Genomic DNA, 9,595 nt, shown 5'->3' with positions numbered 1-9,595 from the left:
AAGCAGCCATCAGAGTGGTCTGACCTGAGCAGCCCTGTGGTGTTGGCTGGTTCCTAGCGTCTTCCGGTGGAATAGATAGGAAGCCAAGTTCTTACTTGATCTGTGCTGTCAGAGAAGCTCCAGGTCAAGTGAACAGAAGTCTAGCCTGAATCACAGAAATAGGAGCCATGGCCACTCAATAGTTTCCAGACTAGAGCCAGTGTAGACACCCAGAGCCCCCTGAATGGAGAGGTCCCCTTGAAGAAGGGCTCCAGGACACTACCAGGAATGTATATGTTACCCTTTCTCCCAGATTTCCCCAAAGGTACTGGTGGCCTTTGACCAGGGGAACTGAGCACTGGGGGAAGGAAGGCATCAGACATCTTGGGACTCCTGGACACTGGCTCTGAACGGACATCAATCCTAGGAGACCCAGAACCTCACGCGGGCCCACTAGTCAGAGTGGGAGCTTATGGAGGTCAGGTAATCAGTGGAGTTTTATCTATTTATTTTTTTAAAGATTTATTTATTTTTAAAGAGAGAGAGAGTGCGTGCATGTGCATGCAAGCAGGGGGAGGGGCAGAAGGAAAGAGAATCTCCAGCTGACCCCCCACTGAGCAGGGAGCCCGATGCGGGGCCCCATCCCAGGACCCTGAGATCATGACCTGAGCCGAAATCAAGAGCCAGACGTTTACCCAGCTGAGCCAGGCGCCCTCATCAGTGGAGTTTTAGTTCGGGCCTGCTCCAGAAGGCACCCTGTGGTCGTGTCCCCAGTTTCAGGGGCACAACTGGAATAGACATACAGAACAGCTGATGGCACCCCCACCTTGCCGCCCAGACCTGCGCAGTGAGGGGAAGACCGAGGGGGGCCACAAGAACTTCGTCTTCCTCGGAACATAGTGCGCCAGAAGCGGCCCTGCCCTCCTGGAGGGGCTGCAGAGATCAGGGCCACCGGGTGGTGATCGCCTCCATGTCCCCGCTGAACTCACCTGTCTGGCCTACGTCTTGGAAAATGGCAGTATGTTATCATGAGCGTAGCCGGGTGGGACTCCATGGCAGCTGCTGCACCAGTGTGGATGTGTTGCTTGAACAGATCAGCACGCCCCCTTGGCTGGCATGCTGTCGACTTGGAAAATGCCCTTCTGTCCACCCCATCAGTGACGCCCCGGAAGCAGCTGCTTTCAGGCAGCACACCCTCACTGTGGGCTTCAGGGGCGCGTCCCCCTCCAGCCAGTTGTCATAACTCTGTTTGCCGAGAGCTCGAGCGCCTTTCCCTTCCACAAGATCTCACACCGGTCCATTACACTGGTGACGTGATGCTGCTTGGACCCAGGGAGCAGGAGGTACGAATACTCTGCACTTGTTGATGTTCACACGTTGGAAGGTGGGAGGTAAATCGGACTAAAATTCAACGGCCTTCTACCTCAGTGGAATTTCTAGGGGCCAGTGGTGTGAGGCATGCCAAGATGTCCCATCTAAGGTGAGGGTACGTAGCTCCATTTGACCCTTCCTACAACCAGAAAGAGGCACGATGCCTAATTTTAGTTCCAGGTGTGCATCACAGTGATTCGATACTTTCATACGTGATGAAACGATCCCCACGATGGGTCTGGTTATTGTCTGTCCTCATACGAAGTTATTACAATTACAGGATGACTGACTACATCTGCTATGCTGTACATTACGTCCCCATGACTTACTTATTCTATAGCTTCCAGTTATATAACCCCACCCCTCGTCTCCCCCTCCGGTAACCAAGTTTGTTTCCTGTATCTGTGTGCTTCTCTTTTGTTTGTTCACTTGTTTTGTTTTTTAGATTTCACATATGAGTGAAATCATATGGTATCTTTCTTTCTCTGGCTGACTTATTTCTCTTACGGTTATACCCTCCAGGTCCATCCATGTTGTCGCAAATGGCCAGATTTTGTTCTTTTTTATGGCTGAGTAATATTCCATTGTGTATATACACCACATCTTCTTTAACCTTTCATCCATCAGTGGACACTCAGGTGGCTTCCAAATCTTGGTTGCTGCAAATAATGCTGCAGGGAACGTAGGGGTGCATGTATCTCTCCAAACTGGTGTTTTCCTTTTTTTAAAAAACCCAGAAGTGGAATGGAACCCCCACAGTGTTTTCCATAGTGGCCGCACCAACCAATTTTAAAGATAAGCTTTTCAAGTAGTAGGATTTCCGTTTACCTTGAACAACTTCCTTTTTTATTTGTTATGGGGCTCTCCTGCTGGTGACAAATTCTCTCTGTTGTTTGTTTCTCTCAAAATGCCTTTTTTAGCCTTTATTTTTGAAGAATATTCTCCTTTGATACAGAATTCTATGTTGGAGTTTCTTCCTTTCAGCAAAGTTAAGATGTTGCTTCATTGTCTTCTCTTCATGTCTCCTGTTGAGAAGTTGGCTGCCATTTTCCACTTTACAAGAACCCACTTTATTCCAATTTTTCCACATACATCACTGATAATTTCTATTGACCTGTCTACATGTTTACTGATGCTGTCTTTTAATTTTTCCAATAGAATAGTATGGCTGTTGAAAACAATTTAAATCCAGATATTGTATCTTTCAATTCTAGACTTTCCATTTCTCACCTGAGATTACCTGTCTCCTCACCCATATTGTCCATCTTTTCCTGTGAATTCTCTAACGTAGTTAGTTTTCCTCCAGCAACCCTACAATGTCCAGCTACACTGTCAAGCCCATTTCTAGGGACTCTGTGGTCAACCAAGTGAGTGTTGCCATCGATCCCTGTGGGGCAGATGTCTGATTGCATCTCTGTCCTGGGCTGCTTGTGGTGGCCTTGCCACCCAGAGCTACCAGCTGACCCCACCCCTGGTCTCACTGTTACTGCTGAGACCCGGGAGCCCAAGTCCATTGTAGCACCCCCACATCCATCTCTGGTCCTCAGAGGACAGACACACGGAGCTCCCTGGGGGCTGGAGAACAACTAACCCTGATGTTAGGGGATGGAGGGAGTAAGGAGGTGTCCTCACCAAGGAGGGAGGGCAGGGTTGGGGTCAGTCCACTCTACCTGCCTGTCTTTCTGAGCCTTTAGCCTCCTTCTTTAGGCCATGCTTCTCAAACTTTAATGTGAAAACATTTACATGTAAAATGCATATTTTTAAAGTGTATACTCTGACTCAGCAGGTTTGGGGTGGGGCCTGAGATTCTCCATTTCTAAAACACTCCAAGGGGCCACTGCTGTTGTCCTTGCAGTACACGCTGAGGAGTGAGGACCTGCAGAAGGCCAGGGAAGTTCAGTCTCATTAACTGCCCCCACCACTGAGTCCAGCCCCTCCTTATGCAAACTGCATGGTGATTAATGCCACCTCCAGGTGCTCAAATCAATATTTTAAATCTTGGTACATGCAGCCAGGTCAATGGATTTGGCCGTCCTGAGCCTTATTTCCTCCTTCCTGGGCCAATGGCTCTAGACTCCACTTCGATGGCTGCTCCTGGCTACAGTTAGGTGAGGTTTTGTATCTCTTTTTGCATAAAGGCTCTCTCTTCCCAGAGCAGTCTTTGTACTTGTCCATCTATGCTCTGGTGTCTCCTGACCATCCAACCATCTGACTCTTAGGGGCCTTTGGGCAATGGGGGTGTTAAGGGTGGGTCTTGAAAACAATTGGTGTTAGCTCGAGAGGCACCTACTCCAGGTACAACTGCTGAGAAGCTTCTGTGCACGGGGGGAGAGGAAGGTTGCTCCTGCCAACAAGGGAGGCTCAGGGACACTCGGGGGTTCAACGTTCTCCACCTCACCTACGTGTGCCCAGATGTCCCCATCTGATTCCCGAGGTCCCTCTTCCTCCCACCATGCTCTACTCTACCACAGCTGTCATGGTTAGTTTTATGTGTCAGCTAGGCTTGGAGCTATTTAACCAGATACTAAACCAGCTGCCAGGAAGGTGTGCTATGATCTGTGCTAGGAAGCCGTGGTCAACATCTGCCATCAGTTAAGTTGAAACAAAGGAGACCCCCCTGGGTAATCTGGGTGGGTCTCATTACTCAGCTGGAACGCTCTGGACAGACAGTTGGTGGATATATGGCTCCTTGAGGTGGGCTGGGGAGAGCTCAGAAGGAAGTAAGGGATGTTCTCTTGGAGGACACACTCTTCATTACGACCATGTGTTGGCGAATGTGTGCATGTTAAAGGGGGTGAGGTGGTGAGGTCTCAGGTGGAAACCAGGAACGTGCTACGGAAACCAGAGGAAAAGTGAGCCTAGTTATAAAGTGGTAGAAAAGTGGGCTGAATTGTGTTCTGAGGTCGGGTGGAACATGATGATGAACTTGGTTGCTGGCTGAGGAGGTTTACAAGCAAAGTGTTAGAGGTGTGGGTTGCTTTCCTCTTGCTGCGCAGAGTAAAATGGAGAGAAAATAGGTGAATTGAGGAAGCTCTCTCTCTTTATTAAAGATTTTATTTACTTATTTATTTGATAGAGCACGAGCAGGGGAAGCAGCAGAAGGAGAAGCAGACTCCCCACTGAGCAAGAAGCCCGATGCAGGACTCGAACCCAGGACCCTGGGATCCTGACCTCAGCCGAAGGCAGACACCTGACCCACCGAGCCACCCAGGCACCCCTGAGGAAGGTCTCTTAAGCAGAAATGAACCAGCCCCTAATGATTTGGGAGGTTCTTGGCTTATCCAGATTGCAAAGAATACAAAAATTGGGAAATGGACTGTCGGAAAAGCACATTCTAAACAGAGGGCCAAGAGTGTGCCAGCAAGGCAGCCACTCGCTGGAGAGCTTAGCAGAGCGACTCTGGACCCACCCGGCTGTCTCAGCAGAGCCCAGGGGTACAGGTGCAATCGTGGGGGGGAGATCCGCGGAGGGCCCTCCTGTGTGACGGGACACATACCAGGCCCTTGAAGACACTGGAACAGAAGCCCGCCGGCTGGGACTGGGAGGAACAGATTCAGGACTCAGGGAAAGACTGCTATGGGATGCACAGAGCTCCACAAGCAGGACAGGGGCTGATGGAGCCGCTGAGCAGCAAGGATGTGCGGCCTGTCAGGAAGAAAGGAGAACGGCCCCAAGGGTGGTGCGTCCTGTGACAGGATTCTCCTCGGGCCTTGGAACTTAACTGAAGCTTCCCTGCGAGGTTGTGAATTTTCTTGGGAATAGTGACTCCTTCATTCCTTCAGTTTCTCTTTCTGGGATGGGAATGTCTGTCCCGTGCTTGTGCACTCTGGAAGCAGGGACAGGACACAACCAGAGTCTCACTCACACCGGAGTCAGATGGTGACACTGGGGCCCACGAGCGGATCACACTTAGGTGGGATTGTAGGCCTGGAGTTCATACCGCAGTGCTGAGGCTTTGGGGGTGCCGGGACGCAGTGGATGTATTCTGCACATGACATGGACATAGATGTTGGGGGACCAAAGAGTGGACTGTGGCAGGTTTAAGGGTGGGCCCCCCAAAAGAGAGGTCCACCCAGAACCTATGAACAGGACCTTGTTTGGAAAGAGGGCTTTTGCAATTAAGGATTGTAATTAAGGTAAGGATCTCAAGTTGATATCATCCTGCACCAAGGTGGGCCCTAAATCTTACAGCAAATGTCCTTCAAAGGGAAGCAAAGACAAGGACACGTACATGAAATGCGATGTCTCGAGGCAGGTGGAGATTGGAGGGACGCCTCTGCAAGCCAAGGGACTCCAGGATTGCCAGGAGCGATCAGAAGCCTGGAGATGGGATGGGTTCTCTCTCAGGACCTCCAGAATGAACCAGCCCTGCTAACGGCCCAGCCTCCAGAGCTGTGAGAGAATCCATTTCTGCTATTTTCAGCCCCCACTTTGCGATGCTTTGTTCAGGCAGCCCTGGGAACTGATGCGTGGGGAGAATGATGATGGCACCCGTTTTCCACTTCTTGCCAGGGACGAGGCTAAACGTGGGCCCCACACACAGGTGAGTGCCCCGGGATCAGAATCCCTTCGGAGCTTCTGTTTCCTGTTTCCCGGGGCCGTTCTGGTATCCGTTCCCGAGCGGGAAACCGCACATGGGAGTCAGGCAGTCTGAGCACAGTTTGATAAAAGGACTGTTCACGAAGACGCGGGCAAGCGTCAATGTCACAACAGTGACCTAAGACGAGACTGCCTGAGAACTGAAGGCTGTGCTGGTCCCAGCCACGTGACCTTCCCTGACTCAATGTCAAGGGTACCCCCTCAGGAAGCACAGCTTTTTTTGGACAAATTAGAGACCAGTGCACGTTCGTGCAAAATCAACCCCTGGCTGTTCTGCATTCCCTGTCTCAGGGGGTGCTCACTGTCCCCCAGAGACACGGGCCCCCCATGTCCTCGCACGCCAGCTTGTTCCCACCTTGGGGCCAGCGTCCAAGGCCCCAGCCACAGCCTTCAGAGGGCTGCTGGTGTATGCTCAAGTCTCAGAACCCTGCCCAGCCACCCCATAAAGTGGCCCCATGGTCATACACCGCCCACGGTCCCGTGTGCGCTCCTGCATGCTTGATGTGGTAGACATGTTCACCTGGTACTGAGTCACTGGCTGTCTCCTGTCACCGGAACAGGACAGCCAGCCCCGAGCTAGCTGATGCTCCTGATCAGTGTGGGCAGCCAGGGTACCCAGGGACACTCTGTTGGCCTCAGTGCCCCCTTCCACTCACAGCTGGCCCCCGTTCCAGCCTTGCTCCCTCCCGGCCTCCCCTGAATTCCATGGTCACCTTTGTGGCTGAGGTGACCTGGTCTGCCTGCGGGTGAGGCAGCCCTAACCTTTTCTGTCTCGTGCCCCACTGTGGGCATGCTCCAGCTTGCATAGCCAGTCCTTGGGCTTCCTGAGACCCCGCCCCATGGCCAGGCACAGGGGGTTTCCCGGACAGAGCTGTGCCCTGAGCCCGGAGACCAGCTAGAGGCCCATCTGCTGTGCTTCCTGCTCTTTTCTGCTGGGGCCTGTGAGGGACCCACAATCCTAGGGCCCAGGGGTCTTCTGAGAGGTGCTCAGGGTGCCCAGAGGAGGTTCTTCTTATGTCCTGACCCCAGGGCGGGTGCCTGCTTGGGCATTTGGGGCTCCCAGTTCAGTGTGCAGATGGTCCCCTCACTGTCTTCTGTTGGGCCTGGTGCCTCTCAGACAAGTCCTTTCAGAGAAGGACTCTCCGTGCCCAGCTGCCCTCGCTGGAGGTCGCCCTGTGGGCTCTACTGCTCCTCCCCCCGCCCCTCAGTGGCCCCGCTCCCAGTGCTCCCTGTTACCTACAAGCCCTCAGTCTCTCCAATGGTCCCTGTAACGTTTCCAGCCACTTTCTGAATCCATTGACATGTTTTTTCCTTCTAAAGTCTTTTCTCGGGGCGCCTGGGTAGCTCGGTCGGTTGGGCATCTGCCTTCGGCTCAGGTCATGGTCTCTGGGTCCTGGGATCGAGCCCCGAGTCAGGCTTCCTGCTCAGCGGGGCGTCTGCTTCTCCCTCTGCCTCTGCCCCTCCCCACGGCTCATTCTCTCTCTCTCTCTCAAATAAATCTTAAAAAAAAAAAAAAAAAAAAAAAAAATCTCTTCTGTTTCCTCTGGGCAGGGGTTGGTTATACCTTTTTATTTTAATTCTGCCCCCTTTAGAGGGTCTGGGAAGGAGAGGAGATAAGGCAGGGTGGTCAGTCCGCACTGGGCAATCCGAGGCTGCTGTGGGTTTGGGAGAATTCTGATGTGCAGTCCCAGGGACGGTGGCTCTAAGCATAACCCTGCCTCACTGCCCCCCCTTTTCAAAAACATTCCACATTCGCTCCTGCAGGATGAATTCCTATAGGGCACCTGCTCAGGGAGCACAGCGACTGGCAAATAGCAGGTGTGCGTCGGAGCCCAGGACGGGAGCGCTGGATGGAGCTCCAGGGAGGGAGGCTGAGCCCAATCTGGGAGGCCTCAGTTTACGTCCAGACCGGATATGCGCACATGTCAGCCAGGCAGGGACACGGGCTGTGGCTAGAAGGTCAGTGGACTAACCTGGGTTCTGCTCAGGTAAAAGTAACTCCCCCCATCTGGATGGCTTAAGACATGCCCTGCATGCTTGAGGCTGGTCTGCAGGTGGTCCCAAGCGATGCGGGCTCCCTCTTAGGCAGGCGGACACTGGTCTCCTCTGCTGACATCTCATTGGTCAAGCAGGTCAAGGAGCCACACTGAATTTCAAAGGCGGGGTGAGCATAGCCTACCATGAAAAGAGACCCGAGTGGGGACCACCAAGACTGAGTACCACAAGCTGGGCTGGGGGGTCGAGCCAGGAGAGGGGCTGTGAGGTCAGGGCAGAGCCCAGGGTGGCTGAAGGATGTGCGCGGAGGGAGGAGCGGCCGCGTGGGAAATCCGCCCGCAGGGCCTGGTAACTCAGGGTGGGGGGGGATGGGGATCCGCTCTCACTGTGGGGGAGCAGAAGGCCCTTCCAGGATTTCACGGGGGGTGGGGGGCCGGGGGAGGAGGAATGACAGGCTTTGGGCCTGCGCACCAGGCAGAACTTAAGGCTTCCATAAGTCAACCCATCACAAAAAAAGATTCTTCAGTGACGGGGTCCAGAGCGCAGGAAGCTAGGCGGTACTGAAAGAGCCTTCTCCTGGGGCGGCCGCTGTGCCGAGCGCTTTACTCCCGCGGTCTCCCGTGGCCTCGCAAGCAGGGGCGGAGGAGGCTCACCGAGGTCAAACCTGGAGCGCCGAGGCCCCTTCGGACCCCGGCAGGGCCAGGGGACTCTGGGCAACTCGGACGCACGGTTCCCGGGAGGGCCGGCGGCGTGCACCCGGGCCAGGGGCTCCCGCTCCGGCGTGGTGTCCCGCCGGCCTCACTGGGAGGACCCGGCCAAGGGGACCCCGAGAGCGCGTGTGCACGAGTACGTGAGTGCGCGCGCGCTCGCAAGCCAGGCTCCCCTGCAGCGCCCGCCCCGCCCCCTCCCTCCCGGGGCGCAGCCGCAGGGCGGGATGGGCACCCGGCCGGGACGACCGGCCTGCACGCGCTGACCCCAACCCGGCCTCGGCCCCCGCGCCGCCGTTTCCCAGCGTCTCTTCCCGGGCCCGGCGCGCGGCCTCGAGAAGCGCAGAGCCGCAGGATCAAGTTCAAGGCCGCCCCACATCGGGCGGCCGGCTTTGTTCGTGGAGGCCGCGGGCGTGGGGAGACCCAAGGGGAGCCCCGAGTCTCCGCCGCCTTGCAGAGCGGGACTCTTCCCATCCTTCTGGGGTCCCAGGATACCCGGAGGGAATCGTGGCCTTCCCTCCCTCGCTCTTGTCTCCGCCTCCCAGTCGGCGTTGCGGCCCCAGTGTCCGTGCGGCCCAGGCCCCTCCCGACGTGGGCGGTGGGCACTGGGCGTGGCGCGCCCCCTCCCGCGCCAGCCCGCCGGGCCTCCGCCCCGTCCCGCCCCCAGCGCTCGGTCCCACCCCAACTCCTCCCGCCAGCCCCGCCCCGGCCCCACCCCCGCGCGCCGGCAGTCGGCGGAACCGGCCCGGTAGCCAGGACCCGCCAGCGCCGAGGCCGGGGCGCTCGGCGAGCCCTGTCACCGGCTCCCGCTCCCCGCCCCGCGGGCGGGCCATGTCCCCGGCTCCGGCCGCGGCGCGCACCCAGGCCCGGCGATGAGGAGCGGCGCGGAGCGTAGGGGCAGCAGCGCCGCGGCGCCCCCCGGCTCGCCGCCCCCCAGCCGCGCG

The 9,595-nt window shown here is 55.9% G+C and overlaps 1 protein-coding gene across 1 annotated transcript in view; it reads left to right on the top strand.

Moving 5' to 3' along the window:
- The first annotated feature begins 7,876 nt into the window (after window positions 1-7,876).
- Window positions 7,877-9,595, top strand: part of STK32C (serine/threonine kinase 32C) — a 75,320-nt gene continuing 73,601 nt past the window's right edge. Inside the window, exon 1 of the mRNA XM_032423155.1 lies at window positions 7,877-7,908. The gene's annotated coding sequence lies outside the window, so the exon portion shown is untranslated. The remainder of the gene's footprint in view (window positions 7,909-9,595) is intronic.

Source organism: Phoca vitulina, unplaced genomic scaffold, assembly GCF_004348235.1.
Source record: "Phoca vitulina isolate PV1807 unplaced genomic scaffold, GSC_HSeal_1.0 scaffold28, whole genome shotgun sequence".
Classification (NCBI taxonomy): domain Eukaryota; kingdom Metazoa; phylum Chordata; class Mammalia; order Carnivora; family Phocidae; genus Phoca; species Phoca vitulina.
This window is presented reverse-complemented; position numbering and strand designations above follow the sequence as displayed.